The sequence below is a fragment of the Nomascus leucogenys genome, chromosome 17 (assembly GCF_006542625.1).
Source record: "Nomascus leucogenys isolate Asia chromosome 17, Asia_NLE_v1, whole genome shotgun sequence".
In the NCBI taxonomy this organism is placed as follows: Eukaryota; Metazoa; Chordata; class Mammalia; order Primates; family Hylobatidae; genus Nomascus; species Nomascus leucogenys.
Window position 1 is genome coordinate 10,982,745 of NC_044397.1, and position 10,618 is coordinate 10,993,362.

A 10,618-nucleotide genomic window follows, 5' to 3' on the forward strand; every position below is an offset into this window, starting at 1 on the left:
AAGCACCTAGAAAATCATGGGTTACTGGGTAAAATCTCCTTGGCATTGTGAAAAATAAATCCTGTCAAATCAACTTAATTTCCTTCCATGACAGAGTGACAAAAACAGTAGACACAGAGAACTTGATAGACAAAATACATCCTGACCAAAGTCAGGCAAATTCCACATAACACAGACAGAAAATACAGTTTGGGTGACATTTTGTCTTTATTAAGTACTCCTATTGAATAACTATGCTGAACACATCTGGAAGTGATACTCAGCTGGAATATTGGACATGTAAGGTGACTGGTTGGATATAAAGATGAGAGCATTCAAGACCAAGTTGTGGCAGGGCTGATTCTCATTATTTTAAACAAAATATTATCGGTAATTATGAGAAACCAAGTAAGAATCAACATCATTTTGCTACTTCTGTTTTAAAAAAAGCAAGATCCCCAACAGAAAAGGATGTGTAGAACCATAATAGCCACGTAATGTTGCAATGGGACTACTGTTGGCACATTTGGGGTTTGGAGGCCCAGGAGAGTGAAGATTAATGGCATGAAACCAGGCATGCCTTTCAGTCAATGCTTCTGACCAGTGAGGGATCCGTTTTCACTTTTGAGCCCAAATGTTTTTCCCACAAGAAAAATTTAACGTATCCGTCTCATCTCCAAAGACTCATTTAACAAAATGACTCGTTTAACAAAATGAAAACAGCATGGACAAATAAGAGAGTGACATTTTTAAGAAACATTGGTATAGTTCCTAAGCAGAAAACCAGAAATCTGTGTGTGCATTAAAATAATAAACCACTTAGTAAAAATAATCATTGATTTTAAAGTGAATTTTGAGGAATCCCTTTAGCAGATATTCAAAGTATTTGGAACTAATGACAAATAACCTGATTTCAGTACATTGTCATCCCATCCTAGAAGCTTGTAACAGTGGGAGACAGATGAAGATGGCAAGATTTGAAAGAAAAGGTAGTAGACACTATATCAGCAATAAAGTATTTCTTTAGACAAGAGCTTGAAAATAATTTTCATCTCATGTGCCAACTCTAATTTTTAGTTGCCACCTGAATAGGCTTGAGAAGTTGCACTAGGCCCACTCTGAAGAATAAAGAAGTGCACCAACTATTCATTTTGATGGGGGTGAGATATTTTGCCCATTCCCATGAAGACACAGACAGCAAGTTTATACAGGAGCCTAACTATAGTATTTATATTTGACTACATAATAAATCCATAGCAAGTAGTCATTCTTGAATATTTGTTTATTCATTCTCAGCCAGGCTTTGGTATCTTTATTAGGACTTGAATTAAAGACTTTCTCTAGATGTTGTTATACATATCTGATCTGGGTAAACCTACCTGGTTGCTGAAGCTCAGATTCTAATGCACCGAATGTCAACCAGGACCTTTTAGGGAATTGTGTCTTAACAACACTTATTTCTGTTGGGCTGTGCTAAATCATCTAGTCTCAACAATGATTAGATGCTTAGACTTCTCCTACAATACATGTGTGAATGGGCCCTCCAGACTGGGTTGGCACATTATTGTAAGAGACTCACTTTTATTTATTAATTCATCCACTTGACACACATGAGATCCAAGATCAGCTGGAAAAAAGTCACTAGTTATTGAATTAAATCCCATGTAGTCTTTTATTCCCCAGGACCTTATATTTTGGTGTGAGATTCCAGTGAATTAATTTCTGACTATAATTCATTGTTGAAAGTGCTTGGCAGAGCAGTTGTGGAAGTCCAGAGCAAGGGTTTTGAATAAGCTCTCATTTGAAAAATTACATTTCTTGCATTAAACCCAAAATATCTCTGTAATTTTCCCATTGAGCCTGTTCTAAGCCTTGGGGCCATACAAAACAAGTCTAATCCTTCTTCCACATGAAAAAACAATCTTTAAATATTTGAATAAAATTCTAATGGGTCCCTTAAATTTTCTTTTTCTATTCAAGCAAACCATCCACAAATGTACCTTAATATAAATGCTTTTAATTCTTCCAGTCATCATAGTTCTAACCTGTCCACCATCAACAACCAGAATTAGTCATGCATTCTCTCAGCACTTTAAAGATAAATTGCTTATTTCTATTCCTGTAATAGACTAAGAAATGTTAAAAGACAGTTAATATTTTGATTCATTTGTGATCTCCTGCATATTTTACATGGGACCAAAATCAATTGACTTTAACTGAACATAAGGGAATAGTTTTTTAAAAAAAAATTTGGAAAATAAACATTTGATACCAGATTGTTTGGGAGTATACAGCAATTGCAGTGGCAAGTACAGATTCTTAGGAAAATAAGATATATTGAAGTCCTATTGAAGTCTTTATTGCTAATGCCGTGTTTTTACTAGAATTGCTTTCTAACTAACTGTGAAGTAGATTGCAATATCCCAGAGTGATATTCTGAATATTTAACAACTAGTATCAGATGGACATAATCCTAGTATTAAAGCAGCATCCCAGAAGCATTGACTATATCTTGGGAAGGTTTAGGAGTCACAAGGAGGACCAGAGGCCATTTACAAAGAATTTCAAAATTATTTTTGATATTTTAAAAATCAGTAAGGCAATCATGGTGACTAGTGGCTGAGTAACAGCCTTTGAAACAGAATTTTAGCATTAGTGATTTTAATAGAAGCCCTGAATCAAAATCTCACATTGTCCATGTCATAAAAGGAAAACAATCTGTTCAAGTTCACAGGGTTAGTGACAGAGATAGTATTCAAAGTGGCTAAGAATGCCTTAATATTTTCTGCAGCTTGACTATACTTTACAGACTTCTTACTATTGACCCCTGACTCCCTTAGAATATCTACTTTAGAAAACTTTCAGTTGTATTTGACTCCCTGAATCTTCTGCCAGCTTCTTGCCAGTTTTACAACCCAGGAAAGTTTTCTCAAGGACCTACCCTGATGCAATAATTACACACTGCAGGCTTGTGTCAAAACATCACATGTATCCCATAAATAACATACAACTATTATGTAGTCATATTAAAATATTTTTTTAAAAAATCGAGAAAGATAGCATTCCTGTCTCCCAGTCTCTATGGGAAGGTAAGAGCCCAACTTCAGTAAGTGTCAATTAGTAAACACAGATGGCCTAGTCACACTGACCACCTCCCCACTAATGTCCTCCAGTACTTTTCCACCAGTTCACCCCACTGTAAAACTCTACCAACTTTTGTTTCAGCAGAGATGCTTTCAATCTCTCTTCCCTAAAGTGATAGTCTTAAATAAATCCTTTCTTACCTGTTCAACTTGTCAAGTGCAATTTTTCTCTGACAGAACTCCCTACATCTTCAAACTCTTGAGCTTTTTTTTTTTTTTTTTTTTTTACAGAGTCTCATTCTGTCACTCAGGCTAGAGTGCCGTGGCACGACCTCAGCTCACTAAAACCTCTGCCTTCCGGGTTCAAGCAATTCTTATGCCTCAGCCTCCCCTGTAGCTGGGTTTACAGGTGCCCGCCACCAGGCCCAGCTAATTTTTGTATTTTTGGTAGAGATGGGGTTTCACCATGTTGGCTAGGCTGGTCTCGAACTCCTGATCTCAAGTGATCCACCCACCTCGGTCCCCCAAAGTGCTGGGATTACAGGCGTGAGCCACCACACCCGGCTGAAAATCTTGAACTTTTTCTATGATACCATATTTCTTCCTGTTGGTAACTGGAGCTACTCCATAAAGGACAGGGGAAAGAAAGATAGTCATCACTTTCTTTGCCCATTAAAATACAAATCATATGCCCCCAAAACCCATTTATAAATTGTAAAGTTTTGATTTCAAACTTCAGTGCACCTAAGAATTTCTCAGGATGTTTTTGAAAATGTAGATTTCCAAGTTCCATTACCAGAGATTCTGATTCAGTAACTGTTATGGACAAAATTGTGTGCCCTAGAATCCATAGGTTGAAGCCCTACCCCTCTATATGACTGTACTTGGAAAGAGTGCCTTTAAGGAGATAACTGAGAATAAATGAGGTCATCAAAATTGGGCCCTAATTCAACAGGACTAGTAGTGTCTTTGTAAGAACGGGAAGAGACACCGGAAGTGCATGCGCACAGAGCAAAGGCCATGTGAGGACACAGCAAGAAGGCAGCCACTGAAAGCCAGGAAGAGAGACCTTATTAAAAACTGATCCAAGCTGACACTTTGATCTCAGACTTAAGCCTTCAGAATTGTGAGGAATAAATTTCTGTTATTTAAGACACCCAGTTTATGGTATTTTCTTATGGCAGCTGGGCAGGCTAAGAGAGATTCTCACAACAATTTTTTCAAGGAAACATATTATCTTCCCATTTTTCAGATGAGAACATTGAGTTTCAGAGAAAATTACTGACTTCCAATTAGAACACAAATTAACACATGACAGACAAGAAAAGAACACAATTCTATTGGTCCTGATTGCAAAGCCATGAAGACAGTTTGGTGAGGAACTCTTAAATTATATTGTATTAATTTTAGACAGATCTGTGAATATGAAAGGTCAAAAACATATATTTTAGATGGCTTATTTGTAAGGTCATGTTTTTATTTGAATCTTTTAATGAGTAACATAAATTAAAATTTTTTCTTAAAAATAGCTTTGCCTAAATACAATAAATCTATTTAGTATATTTTCTAGGTATTCCAACATCCTTAGAGTTTTGAGCAATTCCTAGTTTTTTAAACTTTATTGATATTTTCTTGTTGTCTTTTAAACCAGACATCAAAGAGAAAAATATTTTTAAAAATCTCTTTTCATTCCCATGTGTATTGAAAAAGTCGTTACAAGGCTTAAAAAATACATACAGTTGAATCCAACTGATGCTGTAGGTTGAGCAAAGCAAGGATTCTACTTTCTTCTAATTTTAGAAGTTAAAAGATTTTTGGAAACTCTCAGGCTATACTTAACCACTCTTTATTTTTGTAGGTTCATTAGAGGTTTTAATTTTTTTTTCTAACAATATACTTAATTAGAAAGTCATTATCTGATAAATATCCTATTGTGTTGTACCAAGTTTTGGGGTTTGGGCATTTAAAGTCAAATTATAAATGGCTCCATACCTTAGTAAGGGGAAGAATATTGAGAGTATACATGACACTTTGATGTTTGTTTATTAAAAATTCTAGAGGCTAGTCAAGTACGTGTCTAAGATTCTGACAGGAACATTTTTTGGAGCTGAGATATCTTCAGTTTCACTTCAGAATGTAAGCACAGTATTTATAAAATATAAAACAACAGTATTTATAAAAAGAATGTAACCACAGTATTTATAAAATGTAACCACAGTATTTTATAAATTTATAAATAAATGCATTAACATATAGTCCTGATGTAAATTTTATGAATTTTATAAAATATGTGGCTACATTCTGAAGTGATGCAGAAGATAGTTACCAAAACTCACAATTATTGCACCTAACACAGTTGGCATATGTGTACACACAGGCCTCAAGAAAAAAATGAAAGTTGTACATGAAGAGGAAAAAATTCCCTCCCCAAGTTGCAACCAAGGAGGGTGTTCTCGGCATCTTAGGCATATCTAAAATAGAGTGACATCTTATTTTACTAATAATCTTCCCTCTTTTTATGTCTCATTCTCTTAAAAAAAAGATAAGCTTATTGAAAGAGCAATGTAGCTGATTGTCCATAATTACTTGCTTGCATTTTCTCTTTACCCTTCCATAACTTGAATTCCAGCCTTGCTATGTCACTGAATTGACTCTCACAAATTCAGGCTAACCAGCTTTGTGGCTTTGTGTGTTCTCAGCTTTGCAATTACATCTATTATTTCTTCAAACATTCTTAGTATATAAATGGCTGTTGCTTATTTTTGCTTACTCTTGCACATATTGCCTTCTTACGTATTCAGTATTCTGTGTTTGTATGTCATTTTGTAGTATTTTATAAACAATTTGTAATTCTTGTCTTATCGAAGCTCATAGTCCTTACATTTTTGTGCTGCTCTTAGAACCACATGAACTGTTTTGTGATGCAGCCTAATTGCTTTTATTTTAAAAATAATTTTGAAGAATGATTTGTAAATTTTCAGGCATTTGAATCACACACTAATTTCTAAGTAATGCAAAGTGTCTATGCTTAACATAAATGCATTAACATATAGTCCTGAAGTAAAGAGCAGAACGTTCTCTACTGATTCACCTGTGAATTCTTTGCATTGGAAGGGTTAACATCTAGTTGGCATAGTTTCATGAATAGATCAGTATTCCCCAACAGTTTTTGATAATTTTTTATTAATATTCATACTGTATATTCTCACTTTGAAAAACCTGCTGTTGGTTGTGGAGGAAGGTACAACGATTTGCCAAAAATATTTTATAGACTAACTATTAGGCATTCTTCCAGTCTATGTATGTATTGGATGAATCCCATCAATAAATACATTCTTAATGTGAGAAAATATAATTTTAAAAATATGGTAAGAGGGATTAAGCTCCTGCTACCCACAAATCTCTCAAATTCATCCAAAATGCTCTCTCACCTTCTCTATGTACCTCATATTTACTTATAAAATTCCTACACTTTGTAATTGTTCTAGCATATAGAGCAAACTTCAGTAGGAATTTATATGACTCAATCCTATTTTCTGGGGAACATATTTTCTGCCTAGAGGCTCTCCTTGTCTGTGGTAAGTTTATTATAAACTTTGAACTTTCCAAGGTTCTGGCTTCAGAGGACGTAGGGTTGTGCCTCTTCAAGGTAGAATTGTAGAGCTGAGGGGCAGTATGCTTACCTGAAACTGATCTTAAACTAAACATATCAATGAAAAAATGACAAAAGAAAACAGATAATCTAAATTATAATGTGTTCTATTTTCCAAAAAAATAACATTTTTGAAGATTTTTCCTCCTTTGTTAATAGGCATTTAAGTTACTCCATTCCAACTTACTTTATGTCATAACTTGCCAATTCATTAAGCTTCCCTAAATTTATGGCCATCTGTTGTTCTATTTTTGCTCAAGCAGAAGAATACAAAAAATGCATTCAACTTCATGGTGATTCATTTTGCACCTTACTGGACTGGCAGTTTCACAATTAAAATAAAACTTGTATTTTAGTAAATAGAATGATAGTCAATGCAGCATCACTCTGTCTTCTGTTGACTCCAGATCTGAACTCAACTTTACTACAGTTGCCTGACTTGACCAATTATGGAGTCTTGATGGAGGAAGTTGGAAATGCCACTTTTTTTATCCCATTAAGTAGAAAGCAAAAGAGAAAAATGGAAAACAAATAAAGAAAAAGAAAAGGGGATAATAGAAAGAAGAAATGAAGAAACTGGATTTTTTCCCGTAGTCTGCCTGAATTCTAAAATTAAGATCAACAGGTGACTTGTTCCAAACAAAATGCAAAGATACTGGGAGAAGCAACACAACATTAACAGTAATCTCTGACTAAAAGTTTGCATACAGGGATCTAAGCAAAATGCATAAGCTTTGGGCTCCCAAGGCATAAATGATAAGACTAAGATTACCAAAGACCAACATTTTAGCTCACAATTTTGACTGAGTCAGGCTAAAATTTATTAGCCTATTAAAGACCCTGCCTGAAGAAGGAAATACTTCATACCAGCAGATGTGGAGTTCTTAAAACTAGGAAGTCTGAAAGCATTTGTGACCTAAATGGAGGGAATCGTAAAAATAAAACATATACAATTTCTTACCATAAGAAATCTGATGTAATCTAGGCTGTCAGACTAAAGTAGAAATCATACAGCAGAAAATCTCTCTACTATAAGATATATTCCCCAAGCTGTTCTTCATTTTTAGTTATGCCTCTCACCTTCTGCATCAACTTTTAAACCTCTGTTTGTGCCTTTGGTCTCTAAGACAGCTTATCTGTTGTCTGGGCTTCAATCATGCAGACAGATCCATGCGTAGCCTAATTTATTAGGCTTACTTCAGATATCTGTTTCTACTGGACCTTTACATGTGGAATGTCAAATGAATTCATGGTTCATCTGGTCTTCCCAACAACTGTAGCTTAAAATTTTTTTTTAATCTTTATGCTCAGTTATTTAATTCAAGAGTAGAAGTTGTCATCACGATAATTCCAACTGCGGAGAATTCCTTTCAGCAATTACTTTCCCCTTTTATGTTACTTCTACTAGTATCTAAATCCTTATCGAGCCAAACATAGATTCATCCTGCTGCTTATCAAGACTTCAATGTTCATTTTCTTTCTCTTTCTGCTACCAGGAAAATATGTCCTAGAACACTCTTTGGCCAGTTAACTTTCCATGCAAAAACTACTAATTCTTCCCATGACTCACAGCATAAAACCCAGGCATTTTAAACTATGAAAAGTCTAGAGTACTGGTACTCAAACCCCTTCCACCCCACATAACCAATCAAATCTTGTTCTAAGTCTTCAGGGAGTGAATCCTCTATACCAGGAAGGTGGGTGTTTTAGCATTGCTGCTGGAACAAACATAGTGGCTTAAAACAAAAGAAATTTATTATTTTACAGTTTGGAGGCCAGATGTACAAATGAGTCTTAGGGAGCCAAGAGCAAGGGATTAGCAGGGCCATTCCCCTTCTAAAGGCTGTTGGGAAGAATCTGTTTCCTCACCTTTCCCAGCTTCTAAAACAGCATTCCTTGTATTCCTTGGCTCAGGACACCTTCCTTCAAGGCCAGAAGCACAACATTTTCAAATTGCTCTCTGCTCCATCCTCTCTCTGCCTTGTCCTCTCTGGTAAAGTCTCCTTCTGTCTCCCTCTTATAAGACATTTGTGCTTGCCTGTAGGGCTTCTGAGATAATCCAGGAATATCTCCCCATCTCAGGATTCTTAATTGTATCAGCAAAGTCCCATATAATGTAACATTCACAGATTCTGGGAATTAGAACACGGATATCTTTAGGGACTATTATTCAGCCGAACACAGCAGGTAATAGTTTCTATACTGTTCTCAAACAAACTTTTATGTGTGTTGTACAGGTTCCCCTTGTGCCACCCTTATCCAAACCTTAAAAAACCTTTCTTCTTACCAATTACTAATACTATTCATTTTGGGGTAAAAATCATACAATGTTTTATTTACAAATACTAAATAGCACCTAGACTCTTCAAATCAATGTATTAGGAGCTATGTTGCATTAGAGATGTGGCCTACTCTTCCCAAGCAAAAGTTTACTGAAGAAAATAAACATGCATTGTCTTGGTACTTATTCAAATACCAAAGAGGGAAGACATTATTTATAGTGTTTATTTATTATGTTATAGTCAAAATCTCCACTTTACCTTCATTATTTTTTCCTTCAACCGTCTCTACTCAGGCTGTTTTCCCCAACATTCCACCAAAACTGCTCTTACCAAGGACCACAGTGACATCTATGTCATATTACCATTTTGTGTTTTTATTTTACTTGATTGTTTTACAACAAGATTCAAGAATGTTCTGTTTCTATCTGTATTATTTCTGTATTAGAGTTTTCCAGAAATACAGAAGCAATAGGATATCCACATATCTATCTATCCAGCCATTCATCTAGAAAAGGGGAAAAGAGAGAGAAAGATAATTCCTTCTTCCTTGGAGGTCTAGAAGTCTTGAACTGAGCGGATGAGGCTCACTCAAATTACGGAGAATCATCTGCTTCACTCAAAGTCTACTGATTTAAATGTTAAACATACATAAAACATACCCTTACGGCAACTTCTAGACTGGTGTTTGACCAAAACCTGGGTCCAAGGACCTAGTCAAATCAACATAACAGTAACCTTATAGTCTCATTCTATTGCTTTCTTAAACATCATACTTGCCTAATTTTCCTATTTTTTCAGTTCCCATTCAGATGCTTTCCTAAATCTTCCTGTATAGCTATTTCTGCTTTAAGTTCTTGCAGGCTGTAGCTCAGGTATAGACCTGGTATTATTTTATTTATTTTTTTTTTATCAGTACTCTTATGTTGTGAAAGCAAAAAGACACACTGAAGATTTAAAATAAAACTCTGTTTTTACCAGAAACAATATCTGGACAGCCCAGGGACTTCTGCTTTTGGGCAGGATATACTAACTCACAGAAGGCCAATTTCTGTAACAATTAGACCAAATATTTGATTTTTAAAAAATCACAAATATATGTGAAAAGTATAAAGACTGGATAGGCAACCATTCCAGGGAGAGGAGAGCCTTCCTCAGGTGAGCTGACAATCACAAGTTGTTTCTTGGTTGTTGTTTTTTGTCTGTCAATTCTGGCTGAGGATGTAGATTAACCCATGCTCCTATACCAGAGCAAAAGGCAGCCAGCAAAATTTTAACAATAATGTGTGGCTGGGGTTAAAAACTGGAAAGTTGAGGGGCCTCACACATGGCCACTCTTCTCCATGGGAATTTGCTGGGTTCTTGAAGTAGGTGAGAAGTTTGAGATTTAGGTCAATAGTGTCTAAATCTCAGAGTGAAATCTAGTTTCCTGGTACTTAGGAAGCAAAGATCCCCCATAGGAAATGGAGTTCTTAAGCTCACAGTCAGCTTTCCTCTTTGGACATTTACTGGATTTTGAAATTGCATGGAATTAGAGTTTAGAGATCTGGGACAGAAACTCTGGAAGGCAGTACTTGATCTCTCAGTCTTTCAGAGTTGAGGAGGCAGTTGAGAGAGATTTAAAA